Below are 24772 nucleotides of genomic sequence, written 5' to 3'. Positions count from 1 at the left end.
GATCCCCTCTGGTTTTCTTTGCCTCAACTCCACCTTCTCATCTTTATTGTGCACAGTGTCTTGGTCTCTCTGGAGTCTTGAGCTTTATTTTCTCCTTTTCAGTACCTTAGTTCGAAACCGCACAGCAAACAGGAGGCTGGAGCTGACACCTCACTTTTAGAAGGCGGTAAAGGAAGAGAGACTGTAAACTCTTACTTATTTGTTGTTAGGCCTGCTCCATACTTTTGAAATAACCCCTGTACCTGAAAGATGTGGTGAGAACTGGAGAGGAACAGCAGAGGAAGGGTGACAATTGGGACAAAGTCAGCAAACTGTGACCCAGCAAACACCTGTTTTGATCATTGGGACACAGCCACACCTATCCCTCTATGTATTGTCTACTGCTGCTTCTGTTCACAGCTGCAGAACTGAGTTCCTATGGAGACTATTGCCTGTGAGTCCTAAAATATTTTTTTCTCTGGCTCTCTATAGAAAAAGTCTGCTGACCGCTGACTTGGGAGATAATTGCATTTTTGCCACCCAATTCTCAAAGTCAATCTTGGGGATGGGTAGCCATGTCTTCACTAACAAATGAACAGATGCATGCACTGCCCATAAGAGCTTGGTTTCTGAGGGCTGGGCCCATTCTCTTTTTTGAATCACACTGCCTGCCTTATATGGGTTGTCAGAAACAGCTAGAATAAATACACCGGAGATTTCAACCTCTGATACATACAGGGGCCAGGTGGATTATGTAAACCAGTAAAGCCAACCCAGGCGAAAGTTGACAAATGGCAACAACAATTTGGCTGTTAGTACTAGGAACACTAGGGAATAGTGGAGACTGCAGCAAACTGAAGAGTAGATGTCCCACACCAAGAGGGTGACATCACCAGGATAGCACAGTGTTTCTAATTTTCAAGAAGCTAAAAGCCTTTGAACTTTTAAACTTGGGTTTTTGTGTAGATCTCCTGATTTTTGCATGAAATACACTTTATGTTTAAACGTTGGAAGCATTTTAACCATAAAGGTAGGACAGACCCATGTGAACAAGTTGGACAAAGCATAGCTGAGTATGTCTGGAGGTCACCAGGGACCTCTGATACCTGACATACACATTGGACTGACCATCAGAGCTTCCTCACAGCTCTAGATAAGGCAGCAGAGGGTTTTCCTGGGCACTCACCAGGAAGAGTTCCGTATCAGCCATCAGCCCTGACTTCCGGTCAAGCCTTCAGCTGGACACTCAGAGCAGCCTCAGACTCCACTTATCTGCAGAGGGAAGGAAGTGCCCACGAGTCAAAGAGGATACAGAAGTCAGGAAGGCTGAGCTCCTAGAGGAGGAAGATGGGTTCTAGGAGAGCCGCAGGGTCTGAGAGGAAGCTACTAAGTTCATCCTGGGTACAGCCAATACAGGCTTAGCAGGGGTGCACATGTCAACCTTTTCCAATGTAATGAAGCCCAGTTTTACTTTTAGTACATCAAAAATGGGTATCCCCTCGATACAAATCAAAATTACAATGGTAATAACCTTACACCATTGGCTACACAGAATGTGTAGCCACACCAGAATGGCTAAAATCAAAAACACAAGAAACAACAGGTGTTGGCAAGAATGTGGAGAAAAAAGAACCCTCTTGCACTGCTGGTAGGAATGCAAACTGCTGCAGTCACTCTGGAAAACAGTATGGAGGATCCTTAAAAAGTTAAACATTACTATTTATACAAAGAATACAGATGCTAATCCAAAGGGATACATGCACCCCTATGTTTGTAGCAGCATTACTTACAATAGTCAAAATATGACAGCAGCCCAAGTGTCCATTGATCAATGAATGGATAAAGAAGATGTGGGGTATATATACAATGGAATACTATTCAGCTGCAAAAAAGAATAAGACAAATACAATATGATTTCACTCATACGTGGAACTTAAGAAACAAAACAGATGAGCAAGTGGGAAAAAAAAGAGAAAGAGACAAACCGAGAAACAGACTCTTGGGGCACCTGGCTGATCAGTCAGTAGAGCATGCCACTCTTGATCTTGGAGTCATCAGTTTGAGTACCACACTCAGTGTACAGCTTATATAGAAAAGAAAGAAAGAGAAAAAGAAAAGAGACTCTTAACTATAGAGAACAAACTGATGGTTACCAGAGGGGAGAAGAGTGGGGGGATGAGTTAAATAGTTGATGGGGATTAAACAGTGCTCTTTTCATGATGAGCATCAAGTGATTAAAATAAGAACTTTAAAAAAAATGGGAGAGGTACTGTGGAAAGGTCATGGGTTTGCAAATCTGAGAATCCTGGCTACCAGTACCAGCTGCTTGCCAAGAGAAAACTCTCAGAGCCTCAGTTTCCTCTGCAAAATGGGACTAAAAGTCCCTGCCTGTCGCACCAGGACTATGTGAAGATTAGATGATATGATGTATAGTATAGTACCTGCTGCAGAGAAGGCCACTCTTTAAGTGGTAGCCAACATTGGCTAAAGCTAGCAAAGTGTATCTCTTTACCTTTCCTGAGGTGTGTGAAATGGACTTGCTGAGACTTCCCCAAAGTTAGGACAGCTTCAGCTTCTCCACCATCACATCCATAGTGCTATCTTTTCAAGACCTGACAAGAGTCATCCAAGGATTATGTTAGGTTCTGTATGTAGGACCTCTAGAAAGACTTTGGACATCAAAGCAATGGGGGAAAACATAACCCACTGGAAACTAGAATAACGCTGTGGAATGAATTTCTCATTCCCAGCATGCAAGTGAATGAGTTTTAGGAACAACTCAAGTAACCCAAAGACATCATTTATGACTAAGTACAAAGCTTTTCAGAATCCAGTCAAAAAGGCAGAAATTACTCCCAGGCAGAAGAGATGAATGTTCCACCTTCCCTTCTCTTGGAGAGATTGTAGTCATTTGTTGAGTACCTGCTGCAGTTGACCCGTGAACAGCTCGGGTTTGAAATGTGCAGATCCATTTATACATGGAGTTTTTTCAATAAGTGTATTATAGTGCTGTAAATGTACTTGCTCTTCCTTATGATTTTCCTAATTACATTTTCTTTTCTCTACTTCACCGTATTGTAAGAATACAGTATATAATACCAAATGTTCATTGACTATGTTAAGGCTTCCAGTGAACAGCAGGCTATTAATTAAGTTTTGGGGGAGTCCAAAATTATACTTGGATTTTCAACTGTGCAAGGGAGTCAGTGTGCCAACCTGTGTTATTCAAGGGTCAACTGTATTCGAAGGAGCCAGACTTGAGATGTGGGCAACAGAAAGAAATACACACAGGGATCACTGTGCTTGCTGCCATGTTTTTGCTAGGAATCTACCAGGGGACATAAAACAAATACACCTGTCACCAGAGCAGTCCATTCTATAATCTCCTCTGGGCTACCTTCACTGTCTCCTCCACCCCAGACACTTACCCCACAGTCCTTTCCTGCCCTACCCCCAAGACCATATTAAATGCATTTAGAGTTTCCCAAATACTGAAAAATTTTGATCCACCACCCTTTATTTGTAATTCAAAATAGATTTTTATTTTTCCCGAGAGACACAGAAGTTAACTCTGATGAAAGAGTTAAATTTCTGATGAAATTTAAATTGTTTCCTTTCTGGAAACATGGTAGCCCGAGTGCTGGGTGAGGCCATCAAAGATGAGCATTTTTTTTAAGTTTATTTCTTTTTTTTTTTTTAATTTATTTCTTTATAATATCTACATCAATGTGGGGCTTAGATTCATAACCCTGAGGTCAAGAGGCCCATGCTCTATTGACTGAGCCAGCCAGGGGCCCCAAAGATGAGCATTTATGAGTATGTGTGTGCTTCCAGGTGTTCCGCGCTGCTGGCCTGGGCTGACTGTGGTTGTGGTTCTCATGCCCACGAACGTGCTGGGCAGCTTCCTTATGCTATTTCCCTTCTATCCTCCCACCAAGTTACCCCTGCCCCTTTCCCAGATGGCCCCATAGGTCCTACAAGTGGGGGGATCCTAAGCTGGCCTTCTTACCAGGCATGTGTGGTTCCAGGGCTCAGCAGGTAGCTCAGCAGGCCTGCCCGGTGGCCACTGCCCAGTTGGCTCCACTGGGGGCTCTGCTGGGTGTGGCTGGCATGCACAGGGGCCGTGGCTCAGCCAGGTGTCCAGGCTCAGCAGCCTTAGACAGGAAGAGGTTCAGTCTGCCTCAGCTAACTTCCTCTGGCTTGTGTTCCAAAGGCAAAGGGATATAGATTTTTGAGGACAAGGAACATAGCTTACTGAGCTTTCCAAAGGACAGATTTCCCAACAATAAGAATGTGATAGTGAGCTTTGGAGATGTGCTAGCAGGAATTAGGGAAGTGGTTCCTGGCAGCTGGGTTTTCATTCTTGTGTGCATCGTTTTAATATTTTTCCCCCTTCAGGCTAGGTAGAGTAGAAGAAGGAGGTTATTGATATAATTTACAGAAGAGTTGTAAGAGTAGCACGAGCAATTCCTTGTATTATATACTTTCATGTATGTATGTATAATTTCATGTATATATATGTGTGTACTATATAATTTCAAATATCCATAGAAGTTACAAGAATAATACCAGGGACTCCTCTATACCCATTTTCCCAGTTCCAGATTCCCTAGTTGTTTATATTTTGTCCCATTTTCCTGATCACTCTCTTTCTCTCTTTATTCTTTCTTTCTTTCTTTTCTTTTTTAAGTCGGCTCCTTGCCCAACGTGGGGCTTGATCTCACAAACCTGAGATCAAGAGTTGCATACTCTAGCGACTAAACCAGCCAGGCACCCTCTCTTTCTCTCTTTCTACATATATACATGCACAAGCAATTGTATAAATATGTAACTATTCCATAAATATATAAGTTTTGCCTCTCTATATGTGGTCATATATGTAATATATTTTCTGACCCATTTGAGAACTCAGTGGAGACATCACACCCATTTAAACCCTTCCATGTGTATTTCCTAAGAGCAAGGACATTCTCTTACATATTCACAGTAAATGTTCAAAACCAAGCAATTAAACATGGCTACAACACTGCTCTAGCCTACAGTCCATTATCAATGTTTGGTGATTGCCCAGTTATGTCCTTATGGAATTTCTTTTCCTCTCATTCTGGATTCATCCCAGGTTCACATGTGCACTTAGGGGTCATGATTCTTGAATCTTCAAATGACATCATTTTATTCACTTTATTATTATATGTTTAACTTTTTGTTTCAGTGTGACATACATGTAGAGAGTGCTCACATCAGTATCCAGCTTGATGAATTCTCACAAAGTCAACCTGCCTGGTGCTGGTTCTAAATGGCGCTTTATGTATGATGTCAAAAACATCAATCCCTTGGTCATCAGAATAGACGATTCTCAGGAGGTGAGCCCAGTGCATGGATGTGCAGCCAACCATGGCCATGGGGCAGGTGACGTGGGCTGGCAGTGGCATTGATCAAAGGACCTGCAGGGCTCTCTCTTCAGCTCTTACTTCCTCACCCTGCAGATGTCTGTGGCCCCCTGCTCCCTTTTCAGAGTATCCACTTGTATTTTGGTGATTAAATTAAGCTGAACATTAAAAGCAGATTCTAGTGTTCCAGACTTCACTCCAGAAGTCTTCCTCCATCCCTTCCATTAACTGACCTAAACAAAAGTCTGGCCATAGACAACTTTCTCATCTGAACCAAAATGCACTGTTACAAACAGGACAGGAGCTGCAGACATTGCTCATAGACACAAAAGAGAGACACATGGGGTTCCACCCAGCTCTCCTGCTCCAGGCCGATGCTTCTTTTTTTTTTTTTTTTTTTTTTTAAGATTTTTATTTATTTATGAAAGACACAATGAGAGACAGAGGCAGAGACATAGGCTGAGGGAGAAGCAGGCTCCCTGCAAGGAGCCTGATGTGGGACTCCATCCCGGATCCAGGGATCACACTCTGGGCCAAAGGCAGATGCTCAACTGCTGATCCACCCAGGTGTCCCCAGGCCTATGCTTCTGTGGGTGGGCCAGGTCTTTCCCCTTGGGCATCTTAACTCCACTACCTGACCCCAGAAGGCCTGTCCAACATGAGAAAGAATCCCAGGATTCTTTGCTAGGATGATAGTTCCTAATCTATGTGTGTGAACAGCAAGCCTTTCTTGTCCATTCCTGAGTGTCTGGTGTCATCAGGAAACAGGAGATGTCAAGATGTGGAAGAGGCATGGCAGAGGGGGCTGCTTTTTGCGCCTCCCTCCCATCAAGAGGCACCACCTGAATGTGCCTGCACACGGTTAGCCCTTAGTCCATATCTATATGGGATCAGTGAAAACACTGTCAAGAGGGTTACTCTGCTTTACATTTCATGCCTCTCTTGTGCATTGCTTTAGGTGATCGTTACCTTCTTAGGGGAACCCAGAGTTTAAAGAATGCTGCTGGGTTACTATAGATCATTTCCTCCAAAGATGGTTTCTACAGCATACATTTACAAAAACTCTGATACCCAGTTGTCTGACTTTCATAGATTCTGAGGCAAAACAAACACAACATAAAATATACAATTTTAACCATTTTCAAGTGAACAGTTTGTGACATAGAACAGCTCACAGTGCTGCAATCTCATTGTTGTGCCAATATGACTACCATTCAAATCCAGAACTTTTTCATCTTCTGGAGCTGAAACTCTGACCCTATTAAACACTAAGCCCTCCTCCCAGCTGCTGGTAAGCACCATTCTGCCTTCTGTCTCCATGCATTGACTATTCCAGGTATCTCATATGAGTGGAATCCTACACTATTTGTCTTTGTGTGTCTGGGTCATTTCGTTCAGTGCAATTTTCCTCCAGTTGTAACAAGTGTCAGAGTTTCTTTCCTTTTTAAGGAACAAGCACATTCCGTTGTCTGTATATACCACATTTTGTTTATGCATTCATCCATCGATGTCCATTTCGGTTACTTCCCCCTTTTTAGCTCTTGCAAGTAATGCTGCTACAAACATGGGTCAGATTCTGTTTTTAAAGAACATGCTCTTAGTTCTCTCGCCCTGAATCAGAATATTAAAACTTTTCTAATTAGGGGCACACAACCCACAAGGGGTGTGTGTGTGTGTGTGTGTGTGTGTGTGTGTGTGTGTATGTGAAGGGTCCAGGCTAGGGCTGAAGTGAAACCCAAGTCTGTCTTGCAAAATGCAGCTCCCTGTGTTTGCTAGCTAGGAGGAGCCAAGGTCTTTAGTAACAGTGCAACCTATTTAGTGATCCAAAGGGTCAGGTAGGTTATGTCGAGCAAATGCAAGTTGTTGGCATTACTAACGTCTGTGACCACTCACCAGGCATGTGTTCCTGTTCCTTATTTCTGTCTTACCTTCCCTATCACATTGTAAACCTTTTCCGGGACAAGGAAAATGTCTTATACGTCTTTACTTGTCCATTTAGCCCAGTACCCTAAAAGGAGCAGGTCTCCAGTAAATGAGTTGACAGTGACTCACATTTTTACTTTACTTAAATCCAAGTTAGTTAATATATAATGTACTATTAGTTCCATGGGTAGAATTTAGTGGTTCATCATCTGCATATAACACCCAGTGTTCATTCCATCACGTGCCTTCCTAATGCCCATCCCCTAGTTACCCCATCCCACCACCCACCTCCACTCCAGCAACCTTCAGTTTATTTCCTAGAGTTAAGAGTCTTTTATGGTTTGCCTCCCTCTCTGTTCTCATCTTGTTTTATTTTTCCCTCCCTTCTCCTCTATTCATCTGTTTCGTTTCTTAGATTCCACATGTGAGTGAGATCCTATGGTATTTGTCTTCTTCTGACTTATTTCACTTAGTATAATACCCTCTAATTCCCTCCATGTCATTGGTAAGATTTTTTTGATGGGTGGGAAATATTCCATTGTATGTGTGTCCTACATCTTCTTTAACCATTCATCTATCGATGAACATCTGGGCTCTTTCCATACTTTGACTGTTGTGGACATGGCTGCTATAAGTATTGGGGAGCCTGTGCCCTTTGAATCACTATGTTTGTATCCTTTGGATGAATACCTAGTGGTGCATTTGCTGGATCATAGGGCAGCTCTATTTTCAACTTTTTGAGGAACCTCCACACAGTTTTCCAGAGTGGCTGCAACAGTTTGCATTCCCACCAACAGTGTAAGAGGGTTCCCTTTCTCCGAATCTTCGTCATTATTTGTTGTTTCCTGAGTTGTTAATTTTAGGCATTCTAACCGGTGTGAGGTGGTATCTCATTGTGGTTTTGATTTGTATTTCCCTGAGGCCTAGTGATGTTCAGCATTTTTTCAGTGTCTGTTAGCTATTCGTATGTCTTCTTTGGAGAAGTGTCTGTTCATGGACAGTGACTCACTTTTCTGATTTACCTATCTACCCATGCTGTGTGTTGACATCATCAGTGTCCCAATGTGTACTTTCCCACCATCAGGAAGATTTATCTTTGCAAATTTGCACCGAACAGCTGCTGTTGTTTTATCTGTAGCTAGGCAGCTCAATTAAATTAGTGGACTGAATTATTAATATAACAATTGCAAGAATTGATTTCACCAGTATATGTTAGGCATCCCTTATGTGGCCAGTTGGACAAGATGCCGAATATGCTGACATCAAAAGCACTGGTTTTATCCTCTGGGCTCCCATTAGAACCTTGTTCCTTGTATAGGCTTTCAATCAGGCCAAGGAGTTTGTTAGAAATGTGGAATCCCAGGCCCTACCCCAGACCCAGGAGTCAGAACCTGCATTTTAATGAACTCTCCAGGTGATGCATGTGCATGTTCCACTTTGAGAAATACTGGTCTGGTGGATATTTTCTGTTAGTTTTATTTGTAATGGTGATAAGAGAGTTGCAAACCTCTTTATCCGTGTGTGTGTGTGTGTGTGTGTGTGTGTGTGTATGTGTGTGTTAGAGGAGATGAGACCAGGTTAGCATTGAAACACTGTGTCCAAATCTGGTCACACAAACTAAACCAAAACAGCCTTGAAATCATCTGCACCCCCATATACCCATTATGTGGGAATACTAGGGAGAGGTAAAGGCCCTGAGGGCTGGTGAAAGCACCTGGATGTCTAACGTGGAAGAAATAGCCTAAGAGGTTGTGCTGTGAATTTATAGCAAAAAGAAAAGCATTGGTTGGGTTTTCCAGTAGCAGATTCAGAGACAGTATGTGAATACCAGTAGACTATTTTGGAGGTGATCACAGGGACTCAGGTAGAAGAGTGTGACAGAGAAGGGAAGGCAGCCTCTGGGGCTTGGTCTTAGAAAACTGTGTAGTATCAGTGTAGTCCCTCCAGGGGGAAGAGGCTGGGGTATGTATGAACCAGATGTCACCCTGCTCTGAGTTCCTCTGACCAGAGTATCCACAGGCCTTGAGGAGAGTCTTCTAGGTATTTGCAGAGGAAAGCCATCACAGGCTACCGGAGCAGTGGCCTCCCAGGGTTATGGGCAGGGCACTAACCATACCTGCTAGCATATCCTATCTGAAATCCTGAGTCCAGGCTGCCTCCACGGACCTATGCATCAAAGCTCCAGTTCCAGATGAGGAACAAACAGAACTTTGGCATTTTAACAAGTTTCAAAGCCTCAGTGATTCATTGCCTCAGAGTTATTAATCATCTTCACAAGACCAAAATGACCGGCCTTCACATTTTCTAAAAGTCCAAATTCCCTTTTCATAATCCCTCCACCTTCTTCCTTCCCTAAACTAAATATATGTGCTCAGAGTACATTATCATACTCAATTTACAGAAAATAAGTTTTTAAGGTTCTATTTCAAAATTTTCACTTTAATGTTGCAAGTCACAAATTCATGCTTCCTCTTCAGTTCTCTCCCCTTTGAATCTTTACTCCATGCATTCCTAGTGGCTTTTTCATGGTTTTGTTTTTATTGCAATTAAAACCAAGATTCTGCATACAGCAGTTATTGTCTCCAGAGGCCATGTCAGCATCCTGATAAGTCAGCATTTCTTTAAGAGTTTCTGCAGAACATTGCTTCACTGAAATAGTCATCAGCAAAGAGTAGTAGGGCAGTAGGCCTGTGGAATCCTGCACGCCCCGTTGTTTTCCTGGTGGCCCACTCTGCACAGCAGCATCTTAAAGGTTCCTAGGAGCCCACCATGACTTTGTTCAAGTGAATGTTTAACCTGATTTCATTGGATGCTTCCAGGCATCCAATTTGGAAATCCCACCTGCTCACATCTTACACTGATGGCATTGGGCAAAAAACTCTTGGGGAAGTGCTAATTTGAACATATCCCTGGACTCTCTTGGCATTTGACCTTGGTAAGCACTTGGAATGGGTTGAATAGCAACAGTGGGGCACCGGAAATTATAGCTCAGAGCTTACTCCCTTTTTTTGTAACTAGAAAAAAAAAAAAGAGAGAGAGAGAGAGAGAGAACACTTCCCTATATATAAACTGATGTTTTGGAATGAGGAGGGCCTTCTATTCCATATTGAGGTCAACCCTGGCAGGCAGCTGAGAGGATTCATCAAAAAAGTTTGAATCCACCTACACTGTGTAGGTGTGGTGCCACTCTTCTTGGTAAGGCCCTGGCCTCAGGAAATGAGGAATGTAATTCTGTACCTCAGCCATGGCCATTGGCAGGATATCTTATTTCCTTTGTTTTATTAAGGCCTACACCAACCAGCTGATGTATCACTGGCTCTAGGTTTGGCAAATCTAAGTACCTGTCAGCAGAGTAGTAGATCACAGGGCCCACATGCTCTCAAGAAAATTTGTCTAATTACTGTGCGGTTAACTCCAGTCTCTACATATGAATCCCACCCATTGAATTACTCTTTTACTTCTATTTTTCCTGAAATGAAGATAGCTATTTTTCCTAAGGGAAGAAAAATATGCTTATTGCAGAAAAACTGAAAAATATAAAGAAGGAAGACAAGATTACCACCACTAATTGCTCCATCTGGAAATGAGCCCTGTGTTTATGTGCTAAGGCATCTGGAATCTTGCTCTGTTATATTACACAAATCCATAGATAAATATATTACATAAATGGGCTCAGAGAATACATGCTGTTTTGCATCTTTTCTTCCACTTAATAATTTATCACTATATTGATATACTGACATGTATTATACATATCAATAAATATATAACAGAATCACCATTTTAAAATTTATTTTTGAGATAGAGTTGACATATAATGTTATGTTTTAGATGTACAACATGGTAATTCAGCAATTCTATATAGTACTCAGTGCTCACCACGATAAGTGTAGTTATCATCTACCCTTATATCACATTATTACAATATTATTGACCATATTTCCTATGCTGTGCTTTTATCTTCAGTACCTTTTTATTTTATAACAGGACGTTTATACCTCTTAACCCTCTTCACCTATCCCACCCACCTGTCCACCCACCTCCCCCTGACCACCATCAGTTTGTTTTCTATATTTAAGAGCAACAGAATCGCTATTTCAATAACTATGCAGTATTCTAATATATTGCTATACCACACTTTAACCAGTCCACTGTTGTTAGATATTTAGTCCTTGTTCACTATTATGAATGATACTGCCTCGAACATCCTTTACTATATGTCTGATTATTTCTTTGAATCAATTCCTAGAATTAGAAATGCTGAATCCAACAGTTTTCATACATAAATTGATGATGTATACATTCAGATTGTCTTCCAGAAAGGGTGAGTCATTATTTCTCCTCCACTGCTTGTAGAAAGCCCAGTGAAGCTCAGTAGGAAGCTAGAGGTGATAAAAGGGAAGTGAATGTGACAACATTCATGCCACTGCACCCTGAAATGCACAGAACGATGGCTGGTGATCAACAAGAATTTGAGTCAGAAGAGGCATTAAAAATTCATTGATCTCTTCATTAGTTTTTATTTAAATTCCAGCTAGTTAACATACAGTGTAATATTAGTTTCAGGTGTAGGATTTAGTGATTCAACACTTCCATATGACATCTAGTGCTCATCATGATATGTCACTCCTTAAACCCTATCACCCATCTAGCCCATCCCCCTGCCCACCTTCCCTCTAGTAACCCTCAGTTTGTTCTCTATCAATAGTTAAGAGTCTGTTTCTTGGTTTGCTTCTTTCTCTCTCTTTTTTCTCCTTTGCTCATTTGTTCCTTAAATTACACATGAGTAAAATCAGATGGTATTTGTCTTTCTCTGACTTTTTTCACTTAGCAGTATACGCTCTAGTCCATCCACATCATTGTAAGTGGCAAGATATTGTTCTTTATAACGATTGAGTAATATTCCACTGCATATATATACTACATCTATTTAATGCTTGAGGAAGCTGAATTCCAGAGAGGTTAAGGAACACTTCCTCCCTCATGCACACAGAAAGCCTGGGATCCACAATTGGCCAATGTCTTAGAATGGCCCTCAACTTCAGAGATAATTTCCAAAAGTCAAAACTGTAATTCTCATACAAATACTTAGTGACTGTGTGTCAAAGATTGATTTAAATCATTAAAGAAAAAATCAACAGGATGTTAAAGCTAATTCCAAATGGCAGAGACTGATAAATAGTCATTGGACAAAAGAATCCCGTGTTGAACCAGCTGTTACATCCACTGTTAGCCAGCTCTGTGTGTCTAACTTTGCAAGGTTAGATGTAAGCTTGATACTGCTAATATTCAACAGTTTTTTGGCCTTCAAACAATTGCAATTTCATTTGGCTCAGCCTAATACAAAAATGGCTAAAGATGTCCAGGGCAATAAAATTAAAACCTTTTTTTATGTTTTCTGCCAAAAAAATATCATTTGCAACTTAACAATCTTCCACGTGTTCCGCATCTGACTGTCCAGAGTTTGGGCTTTAATCAAAAGAAAAGAGTGAAACAAAATGACGTTCCAAGTGATCCTTAGGTAGGTTTCTTAACTATGCCTAACTATGACTTTGAAAGAGAACTTTTTTATATTGAGTTTTGCATAGTTTTGTTAACTGTAGGAACAAACCCTTTGTGGCTGAACTGATGTATGGATGGACAAGGTTGATCTCAGTGGTAAATCCACCCAAAGCTCTGTTGGCCTTGGAGGTCCTCTGAATGCTTGAAGGCCAAAAGGGCACCACATTCAGATTTTAGTGCATATTTCCATGGCAATGGGCTTCGACCTTTATGTTTCTCAGCGACCAGGGGGCAGAAGGACCTGTTCAAGATGCAGAAATCTGCTCTTGCCAGGCTTCCAGCCATGGTCAAGGTAGAATGCCTTTCATGAGAGCCCTATCACCTGGACAGGATGCCAGAAGGAGCCCAGAAGGCCTGAGTGCCTGCTGGTCATCTCACCAGCCCCCATTTTGTAAACTCCAAGATGCTAATCCCCCACACAGCAGGTTTGTCACTGATAAGACAGCCAAACAAGCCACTAAAAACCTCAGGCTTCTCCAACTTGAGCTCCATGAAGACATAGATCAGCACATTTGAGTTCCAAGAGTCACTGATTTCTAAATGTATCATCTCTGAAAACATGTGTATGCTACAGTCAGTGGTGTGTCATAATTATAATTGGCAGCTCTTTTTTTTCTTGATGACATATAAAATAAGAGTGTGCCTTATAATTAACAGTACCTTCAATTTGATACAGCATACTATGTCTTTGTTTTTCTTCCCCCTTGCAGAACCTAATGCTTACTACATACTCTATAAATATTTTGTAAAAATATAAAGAATCAAATGCAAAACCGGATTTAAAATACAAATGCTGAAACTAACCAGGACTGTAGCAGACATCAGTGCTGACTCTGAGAACTCTGTCCTTTGTGGCCCTTCTGCCATTTAGCTTATTACTTAACGTTAAAACTCAAAACCACAAGCAGTAGGATGGTGATAATCTGTAACTTCTGAGTCCTTGAAGAATTTAACACAATACTGGTCTCAGTCAACTGACCAAGTAAATTAGGACCTCAGCAGAATGACTGGTCAAGATGTGGCCACACAAGTTGCTTCCATGTTTCATATATTGAACTACCGACACTGTGTCTCTTTAAAAAACTCCCTCCCTCCCTCCACCACAGATACACTAAATTTAAAGTTACATCAGTGTTTGCAGAATCATTTCAAATATGGTGAAAAACAAAACTCAAAAAACTCTGAGCTCAGCCTCTAGAAGTTGCACAGAATGAGCAGCACCTATACCAGCACGGTCCTCCCAGGCTCTCACAGACTCTGTGTACTTGGTGTTGAATATCTGGTGATGTAGAGCCAATTTGGGCTTCTCTTAGATGCCAGTAGAAGCAGTTTACAACTTAGTCATTAGAGGGATCATGTTTTAAAGCCAATGGCTTCTGCTCCATGAGAACTTAACAGTGGATCAGAAAAGAGTGCATTCCAAATTGAAGCCACATAGATGGTTGTTGATGGTGAATGGTTGAAAAAGCTTGGGCAGTGCCTTTTAATGGCTATTACCATGTCAGTCACTTCCCCACCAGGTCCAGCTGAGCTTCTCATGGACTGGCTAGAGCTCCACCCACTCCGTGTCCTGATTTAGCCCTGGTCTAGGAGGAAAATGAACAGGGAAGTTATCAAGAGGAAGGCAGAGGGGGAAGAGCACTCATTCATTCAACAACTCATGTGTGCCAGGGACTGGCCTGAGCCCCAAAGATACAACAGAGAGCAAAAAGATGTGGTTCTTATTCTGGAAGTAACATCTAGGTGGGAGCATCTGAGAGAGCCTCTGGCTCTAGAAATAACCCACAGGCAGGAATATCCACTTCAAATGGTGAAAGAGGCCAAGAGTGAAGATTGGGGGCTATCTTAAGTCTGATTCCTCAGAAATAGGTGCAGAGCTAAAGATTTGTATCAAAGTGGCTTATCAGGAAATGCTCCCAAGAGAAACTCAAAGTGGAGTGGGGCAGCAAAGAGGTCAGACAAGAGTCCATTTCAAGCAAAGTCCCTCAAAGAAAACTTTGGCTCCATCTTAAAGGGAGCTTGGGGACAGTATAAGTCTCACCTCTCAATTGTCTCCATCAGAGGAGAAGTAGCTGGGGCATTTATACCTCAGCACCTATCTGTCATTAGTCAAGGACTGACTCTGGGTCCTTTTTGGTCTCTGTGCGCCAGACAGAGCAGGTTCTGGCTATCTGAAAGCCATGCTTTGGCAAGGGCGTTGGGGCTGGCTGTGTAAGGCCAGGTTCCCTTCTCCCACTCTTGAGAAGCATTAAGGTTCCCCCTCTGGTGGAAGCATTGGTCTCAGGAGAGGCCACAGTGCTGCCTGATATTGGTAGGGGTTTTCAAATCTAAGAAGGTCCGAGAGGCTAAAAGCTATGAAAACCTGATCCTTCAACATCTTGAAGTATACCCAGAAGATACCAATGCACACAAAGGATACCAGGTCTTGAATTTCTTGGAAATCTCCTAATTTCAATTGTTTCTATCCACTTTAAGAACACTCATGCTTGTTAGGCCCCAAGAAACCCCATGGAATTGAAGTGCCCCTAGGGGCATAGCATGTGGACATCTCTTTCATGAGCATTGTACAAGGAGCTGTGTTCCCCAACAGATACAATCAGCCAACACATCCTGCTACCTTAATCCCACTCTGTACTTCCAGTACCCTCTGATTTTTTGTTATGGTGAGCAGTGTAACCTGGTAAGCCTGCTCCCCACCAACAACATTTTTATAATGTGTATCTGGGGGGATCCCTGGGTGGCGCAGTGGTTTAGCGCCTGCCTTTGGCCCAGGGCACGATCCTGGAGACCTGGGATCGAATCCCACATCGGGCTCCCGGTGCATGGAGCCTGCTTCTCCCTCTGCCTGTGTCTCTGCCTCCCTCTCTCTCTCTCTCTCTCTCTTTCTGTGTAACTATCATAAATAAATTAAAAAATAAAAATAAAAAAAATAAATGTGCATCTGCTGTGGACTTTGCTTGCATCACCTCCATGGACTCTTAAACTGCCTCAAGAGGCAGGTCTCAACATATCCTCAATTTACAGATGAGGGAATTTAAAGAGTCAAATGATTTATTCAAGGACACATTGCTTGAAGCTGCAGAGTCAAAGGAATTCCAAGCCAGTCATTTAGCCAAATTCTGCTTTTAAATATTAGATTTGTTCACTTGTGTTTGTTTCCTGTAAGTACTGCTATTTAGGAAGCACAATTCAACTGAGTAAACTTGAAAGTCTAATTGGCCAACAGTTTCTGAATGGGCCAGCATCTTGACCAGCAAGTAGAAAGGAGCTCCAAGGAGCAGTACAACATGGGAGACCTGCAGAGGCAGAAGGGAGTAGGGACAAGGACATGATAAAGAAAAGAAAGATTTGTTTCAGGCTGGGTCACCTTCCTCTTGGGGAAGGGCTTGGGTCTGTCCTTCAGTTTACATTACCACTGTTGATTAGGAAATTGCAGACTGGTTTAAAATACCACTCCTGGGAGAGTTTGGAGCTGCAGTTAGGTTAGGCATTAAGTCCTGGTTTGCGACATGGGGCTTTGCACAAGTGACTCCATTTGGAGCCTCGTATTTCTATTTTTAACACTGCTCTTTTTTTACTTTGAGCTAAAAACAAAAGGTTATTAACATCAAACCATTTGTTTCACTTTACTCAGAGGATAGTATGGGGGTGTGTTGCTTATCACCTTTTTCTGTATGTAAGTATGTGGAGGTATTTTTTTCTCTTAACTCCAAAGTAGAATAAAAAGATAGAGGAATAAAAAGATAGTGAATGTTGTTTTTTAGTAAATAGGAAGGTTCTGTCTATGATCAGGGGATGTTTTGAATCAGCAAGGCTAAGATGAATTATTGCAAAAATGCTGTTGAGTTCATTTGCTCTCCATTTGGAATAAAGAAATCAAGGGCAGAATTCTGTCTTCTGCCTCACAGGTCATCCCTAACCTTTGGGCATGTTTGAAGGTGACAGCCCTCTGGCACATTCCTTAGCCTGTAGAAGGCACCTTGAGGCAGATATAGCCATCCCAGAGTCCAAGGTTTAGGGGTTTGGAGAACTAGCATGGGCCATATTAGAGTTATCCCTCCCCTCCTTGTCCTGACTTCATACCATACAAAAAATTATGCTCCAGATAAATAAAAAAGCCTACTTATAATAATATATTATATGTAAATGGGCAAAACTACATGTCCGTCTCAGCAGAAAAGAGGGGAAATTATTTATAACTTCAAGATAAGAAATGTCTTCCTAGGGGCGCCTGAGTGGCTTAGTTAGTTAAACTTCCAACTCTTTTTTTTTTTTTTAAGATTTATTTATTTATGATAGACCGAGAGAGAGAGAGAGAGAGAGAGAGAGGCAGAGACACAGGAGGAAGGAGAAGCAGGCTCCATGCCAGGAGCCCGACATGGGACTCAATCCCGGGACCCCAGGATCGTGCCCTAGGCCAAAGGCAGGCACCAAACCGCTGAGCCACCCAGGGATCCCCAACTTCCAACTCTTGATTTCAGCTTGGGTCATGATCTCGGTGACCTGGGATTAAGCCCCACCCACATCAGGCTCCATACTCAGTGTAAAAACTGCTTGGGATTCTCTCTCTCCCTCTCCCTCTACCCCTCCCCTGCTTACTCACTCTCTCTCTAAAATAAATGAATAAATCTTAAAAAAAAAAAAAAAAGAAAAGAAATGTCTTCCTAGACAAGAGTCAGTAAACAAGAGCCAAAATGAAAAAATTTTGATTCTACTAACATTAAAAACTTAAGGAGATTAAAAAACAAAAAGAAGTATGAAAGAAAATCTTTTAAATAAAGAGAAAAGCCAAGAAACTCCAAGATGGGCAACAGATAAATGAGGAACAATTACAAATGAACAACAAAAATAGAATCCGAGCAAACCACATTAAAACAATAAGAAGCCACTTATACTCATCAGATTGGCCAAGCTTAAAAGTTGATAAAATTAAACACTGATAAATGAAAGAAACACTTCCAAAGATAATGGAGCAGAATAGTCTGGCACAGCCACCTGGAGAACAATGTGGCGCCACCTCATAACCTCTTACATGAATGGAGCCCAGCGTTTTCTGTGAGGTTCCCCACACAGTACACAAAGATGTTTAACACAGTCTGCTTGTGACAGCAAAACACTGGAAATGACCTAAATGTCAAGATAGAATGGCTACATGGTATATCCTTATTATATCCCCATGTGGTATGCCCCTAAGGTGGAAAACCATTCTCACTTAAAATGAATGAACTAGGCAGAATGGCTAAAAGAACAACTCAGGAAACAATAGATGTTGGCGAGGATGCAGAGAAAGGGGAGCCCTCTTACACTGTTGGTAGGAATGCAAACTGGTGCAGCCATTCTGGAAAACAGTAGGGAGATTCCTCAAAAAGTTGAAAATAGAGCTACCCTACAACAGAGCAATTGAACTATGGGAATACTATTCGGCCATCAAAAAAATGAAATCTTGTCATTTGCAATGACATGGATGGAACTAGAGGGTATTTTGTCAAGCAAAATAAATCAGAGAAAGATAATTATATGATTTCGCTTATATGTGGAATTTAAGAAACAAAACAGGAGTATAGGGGAAGTGAGGAAAAAATAAAACAATGAAATCAGAGAAGGAGAAAAACTGTAAGAGACTCTAAACTCTAGGAAACAAACTGAAAGTTGCTGGAGAGGAGTTGGGTGGGGGGATGGGATAACTGGGAGATGGACATTAAGGAGGGCACGTGTAATGAGCACTGGCTGTTATTATGCAACTGATCAATCACTGAACCCAACCTCTGAAACTAATAATATACTATATGTTAATTAATTTAATATAAATAAATTTTTTAATGCAAAAAAAAAAGAATGAGCTAGGGCTTCACATATCAATGTGGATAAATCCCACATTTCACTGAGTGAAATCAGGGAACTACAGGACAATTCATCAGTACAATTCCACTGGGTAGAAAAAGCACAGAATGATACCATTCAAGAATGGAGTACACAAAACTGCTAATAGTGGTTACCTCTGGGTAGGTGAAAAGGATTATGGGTAATAGTCAAGGGAGATTAGCTTTAACTACAATTTGTGTTTTTCAATGAGAATGTATTCATATATTATGTTTACAATTACAGCTAAATTTCAAAAATATAAATGCAAACACTCTTGGGGGATGTGACACACAAAATTTAGAAAGCAAAAAAATAACAGGGTTTTGAGATGCTCTACCATCATTTTCTAGACAGTCTTCTGCAAGTGGAAGGAAGGAGCCTTCATTATTTTGTTTGTTTGTTTTTGTGGCGACAGTTCCTGGGGGCAGAGATCATCTGAAGGTTCGAAGGTCAATAAGGAGCCCATTAGTGTACAGACTACTTTAGAGGAGCCCCAACATGGGATGTGCCCACCAGACCATGATGCTCCCCCACCTCAACAGAAACAGACAGGAAAGGGATTATTTGGGTAATGTGGTTTTTCATGACCTGGAGGTAGGTCTAATCCCACAGGGTTGATGGGACTGTAAAGGTTCATCACACCCCAAGGCCAAGTTGATGCACTGGAGGACTAGAAATTCCATAGCTGAGAGCTAAACACTTGACTTTTCCTATACCCTAGGTTTCAAGTCTTTGCCATATCTGCAGCACATCCCTTTTCACACCATGATAACATTCCTAGTTCGACTTGCTATTTGAAGAAGGCTGTATCAGAACTTGCTCGGTAAACACTTTCTCCTTTTAATTCAGCTTGGCCTTCAAGGGAATTTTTCTCCTTTATCTAACCCTAAAAGAAAGAACACAAGATTTGGAGTCCCTCCCCTTTCCCTCCCTCCAGCCTCCTGTGCGAGCAGGAATGGTGGCATCAAGACTTCTGTCCCCAGTCAGGGAAAAGAGGCATCTAGTGGGCAGATGTTGAGATTAGAGACTCCACAAACACTGGCCTTTTGTAGGTCAGGTCTGCCCCAGTAATGAAATAGCCTCTTTCCAGGCTAGGAGATGCCTGTGTCTATTTGAAGTATCTCCTAGTATCACTCTGCTTCATGGCAGTGCTCACAGTTAATAAAACAGAATTTAAATAGGACAAGAACTGTGAAGCATTTAGGTGCTTGTCACAGTGTGTTTTCATCTCACCATCCTTTTTAACCCTCCAACAGTGCTTCCCCCGGGATGCCTGGGTGGCTCAGCGTTTTAGCGCCTGCCTTTGGCCCAGAGTGTGTGAATCCTGGGATCGAGTCCCAGCCTGAAGCCTGCTTCTCCCTCTGCCTGTGTCTCTGCCTCTCTCTCTCTCTCTCTCTCTGGGTGTCTCATGAGTAAATAAATAAAATCTTTAAAAAACAAAACAAAACAGTGCTTCCCCCTAGTAGTATAAGCCTTTAGCATCAGGGATCTAAGGTGTGTGCCCAGATACGTCCAGGACCCAACCAACAGGGTGTCAGAATGGGATTTGAAGGCAGCCCAAAGTTGTTGCACTCACCACTGGTCCATGCTGCCAAATAACCAGGCATTTGCTGCAACTAGACATCCTTGAAATTGTACAAAGCTGCTGCTTGCAGTGTGGCCCCTCAAAGGAGGTTCCCTCCTACGGGGAGATTACCAGAATGATTACAAAGTGGTACAAATTAGTGTAGACTCCCACTCTCGCCCGGGACACTGCAGACCCAGCCTTGCCCAGGCAGAGCCCTGGGTGTGATCTCAGATCACAGAGGAAAAGAACCTGGGCCTTCCTGGGCCTTCCTGGGCCTTCCTGATCCCTTCTCCTGCCAGTTGGCCTGGATGCCAGTTAGCATGAAAATCACCCATATGAACCATTCAGGCTTCCTGTGCTTTCTTATGTACCAATGCTCATCTGTGAGGGAGATGGAAGGACAGAGGTTTCTGAGTAGAATGAGGGAAGAGATCCAGATACCCAACTCCTGGCTTGCCTTCCTCTCTCCTGGTGTACACAGCAGCCCTCTCTGTGCCTGTGTGGGGATGTGAGCATGCCACCTCTGCTTCCCTGTGGGAGATAAAGAAGTACAGACAATGCCCTGGCTTTATCAGCGTGGACTCCGTGATGCCTAGTGCTTGTCGGTGTCTGTCATGATTTGGGGACTTCCTCATGACTTGTAGTTTTCTGGAAATGATACAAATACTGTGTTTTTGATAGAACCACTGTCTCACTAATTTGGTGCCTTGGAACCTGGTGTCCTGTCTTACTCTGATTGCACAGAATAAGAGCCAGTTGGCTCTGTGGCTATCTTCCCAAGTGTCCACACATGTCCTAGGCAGAAAAATAGGGTTGTGAAGAGCAGTACTTGCTTGGCAGGTGCTTAAGCAGCCCCCTGTCTTGCAGGAATTCTGGACAGGCACAGGGATGAGGTGGGGTCTAGGCAGATTTGGAGAAATTTCTATTGCAACACCAACTTTGATAAAGTACTTAACATTGAAGCTGCTGTTGTCTTTAACATGGGAAAGCTTAGCTTAAAACTGCCCCCCTCTGTGGGTGGCAGATTATCTCTGTTTATCCTCAAAGATAAACAGCATTAAGAGCATAAGAGATGAGATCAAATATCTATATGTATTAAAAACAAACATACATGTATCTGGGAACAACGTGGGGAACATCTTAAATCCAATCATTCACACCAGGGCAGACCTCAGGGAGGAACAGATGTTTAGGGATGACTTTTGCTGGTGGAGGGGCCTGCTGGGTATAATGACATCATTCAGAGAGTCTGTGCCATCAGATGGGTGAGCTAGGGCCGAATAGAGGGTGAGAGTAGGTGACAAAATCCTCACCCGGTTGGGAAGGCTCTCATAGCCATGCAACCAGGTGCACCCTCTGTCCTCGTCCACCTTTCTATCACTGAACTTCCCTTCTATATTTCAGGTAAATGGTGTTGTTCATCATTTGCCATCCTTGTGCTGCCAAATGAGAAACACAACTGCTAGGTTCTTTGTGTTTGGTTAGGTACACAGAAGGAAGCAAGTATGGCATGTGGAGGTCTTGGGATGCTACTGAAGGTGTCAGCAAAATCAGCAGGCTGGCCAGAGAAGGCTTCTCCTGGGGAAGGCTATTTTTACGTTCAAATAAATATGGTGGCCATGAAGGGATGATGGTGCCTAGAGACCTGTCTCCTTGCTGGGGATGGGAACGCTTGCTCCTAGTTTTGCCTGAGGCTGTGGGTGACCCTCCTGTGTGTGGCTCCCCTGCCCAGGACCATAGCCATGGCCCAGAATGGGAGGGTGACCCAGCACAGAATGAAGAACTTCAGCACAGATACTCAGACTACACCTTCACTCGTCCCACTCACTTCCACCTTCTCGGTCCTTCCAGCCCCTTCCATTTTCATACACATCCACCCTTTTTATTTTCTCAATAATTTTGATTATAAATAAACATACAGAAAATCACAGAGTGCTAAACACATCATCAGCTCTGTCACATGTTATCATTTTGCCATTCCATTTTAAGAAAATCTCAAAAAAAAAAAAAAAAGAAAGAAAATCTCACATGTAGGTGGTTGAACCTCTTTACCTATGAACATCTTCATCCATTCTCCTCCAGAGGTAGCCACTATGCTGGACTAAGATTATAGCCCGTATATCACACACTGGAGTAGTCTATGTGTGTATTTATAAACACTATTGAATTATATAGTTTGGGATAGATTTAAACTTTATATACTGGATGTAACCCTTTTCAAGTGCTTTTTCTTCTATGAAAAGTTTTTGAGCATTTAGTTTATATATGTGTTTATACTGCTAGCTCTGGTACATTAATTTTAACTGCTATATAGTATTTCATGCTTCAGTTTACTCATTCTTTTATTGATAGACATCTAAGTGCTTGTAATTTGGTTTCCTTATGAATAATGGTGCAGCAAATATTCTTATAAAGGTCTCCTTGCACCCATGTGCATAGATTTCTCTAGAGAACATATCTAGGAGGTCTGTGTGTCATTGACTCTACAAGACATTGCCAAATTGCTCTTCAGAGGGTGCTCTACAAATAACACTCTTCTAACAGCATTTTGGATTCTTGTTTCCCCACATTCTCAAATATTGTCAGACTTTTAAATTTTTGCCAGTGGGGTATGTATAACAGGGAACTCCTGGTCATTTTCTCTTCCACGTCCCCAGTGCTTCTAGAATGTTCACCTACAGCTTGCATCCCAGGCACACTTTGGGGACACATTAAGCATGGAGGACTTGGCCGGCCCCCCTTCTTCTGATGTCCAAGCTTTGGGATCGTGCAGAGCTATTTGCAGGGACCTTTTCTCCATCTCCACTTTCTCCTCAGATAATCTCTCCCTGTCACAGGGCTTTGGAATGCCAGCACATATGCCAGTGACTTCCACATGTATAAATATCTCCATACTGAATGTTAAAAGCCACTTACCAAATTTATTTAATGGCCAATAAGAAAGTCAAGACTTAACTGACCCAATATCCAACTTGATTTCTTCCTAAAACCTAACCCTTACCTATGTCAGTCAAGGGCACTGCCACCACCTATCTGATAATCAAGTAAAAAAATGTAGGAGTTGAGTTTGATTCCTCTCTTCCTACCACTTCTACATTAAGTCAATCAGCTTCTATAAATTTCTGTGTTAAATTGTTCTCAGATTTCCCCTCTTCTTTCTAATTCTTCTGCTACCACCTTGGTGCAAGCCACCTGGACCACTCTTGCTTGGATCCCTACAGTTGCCTACAAACTGGTCTTGCTGCTTCTCCTCTTGCCCTTACAAACCACCTCTAGCCAGTTGTCAAAATGATCTTTTTGGAACATACGATAAAGAAAATGCCTTTCTCTCCTAAAGCCCTTTGATGGTTCTTAGTGTAGAAAACTCAAATTTATAGATACTGTGATCTAGAATGCCAATGAGCCTCTGGTCCCCACCTGCCTCTCCTGCCAGTGCCCCCCCCCCCCCAGCCTCTGGGACTTTCTTTATATGGAGGGGTCTTCTCTTGATCTTTTCATGGCTCCCTTGTCATTTAGGGCTCCATCACTTCCTCAAAGATCCACCCTCACCATCCCAATCTACCTACCCTAGAGTGGTGACAGCCGAGCTGCCTCGTACAGCATCACCTTGTTCTATTTTCCTTGTTCTATCCTGGCACTTCTCCGTGTTCAAGGCTGTGGTCTCTGCTCCACCAGAATGTCATCTGTATGAAAACTGTTAACTTTACTCTGTGCTTGTAGCATGAATTGGGTCCTCGTAAAGGTTTGTTGAATTAATGAACGAATAGATGTGGTCAACATTTTAGAACAGCCTGTAAGCTCAAATGAAGTTTCTGCCAGAGCCTGAGTGGGATAAAAGCTGCTTGAGACAAGACAACACTTGTCTTTAGCTACAATAGTGATTGTCAAACTTTATGGTCCTAGGATTCCTTTATCCTATTAAAAAGTATGGAGGACCTCATAGAGCTTTGTGTTCATGATGGATTATAGCTACAGATGCTTGCTGTATCAGGAATTAAAATGGAGAAAATTTTGAAAATATTTATTTCAAAACAATAATAAATCTGGTACATGATGACATAAATAATATTTATGTTAAAAAAATCGCTATATGTTTTTAAAAATTAGTGGGCAGCGACATACTTGGAGAATAGCTGCTCTACACATAGAGTGCCTACTTAGCACCAGAAAGGATTCTGTTTGAGGAGTAGTGAGTAGGTGGGCTCAAGAATTTAACCAGCCTTCAGGGACAGATGTGATCTCTTCCCAGGTATGTGGTTAAAGGATGCAAGCCCACATGAGCCTTCTGCAAGAGGAGGACACATCTCCCTCTCCATTCCTCCTATGGTTCACTCACTCTGCACCCCATGCAGCCCTCTCTTTTCCCTTTCCCCTAAAAGTCTTCTTTATTAAACAAAATAAATAAAAAGCAAAGACTAGGATGAGTAGTAAGCTTAATGTCTGGAAATTTATTACAAACTATATATGTATTTTTAAAATGCTTATTTCT

At 42.1% G+C, this 24772-nt stretch overlaps 1 protein-coding gene across 9 annotated transcripts in view; it reads left to right on the top strand.

Annotated features, from left to right (window-relative positions):
* RIN2 (Ras and Rab interactor 2) overlaps positions 1–24772 on the top strand; it is a 218543-nt gene that overhangs the window by 128227 nt on the left and 65544 nt on the right. The gene's annotated exons all lie outside the window — the stretch shown is intronic.

Source organism: Canis lupus, chromosome 26 (genome assembly GCF_048164855.1).
Source record: "Canis lupus baileyi chromosome 26, mCanLup2.hap1, whole genome shotgun sequence".
NCBI lineage: Eukaryota > Metazoa > Chordata > Mammalia > Carnivora > Canidae > Canis > Canis lupus.
The sequence above is the reverse complement of the archived record's forward strand: the minus strand, read 5'-3'. Positions and strand labels throughout refer to the sequence as shown.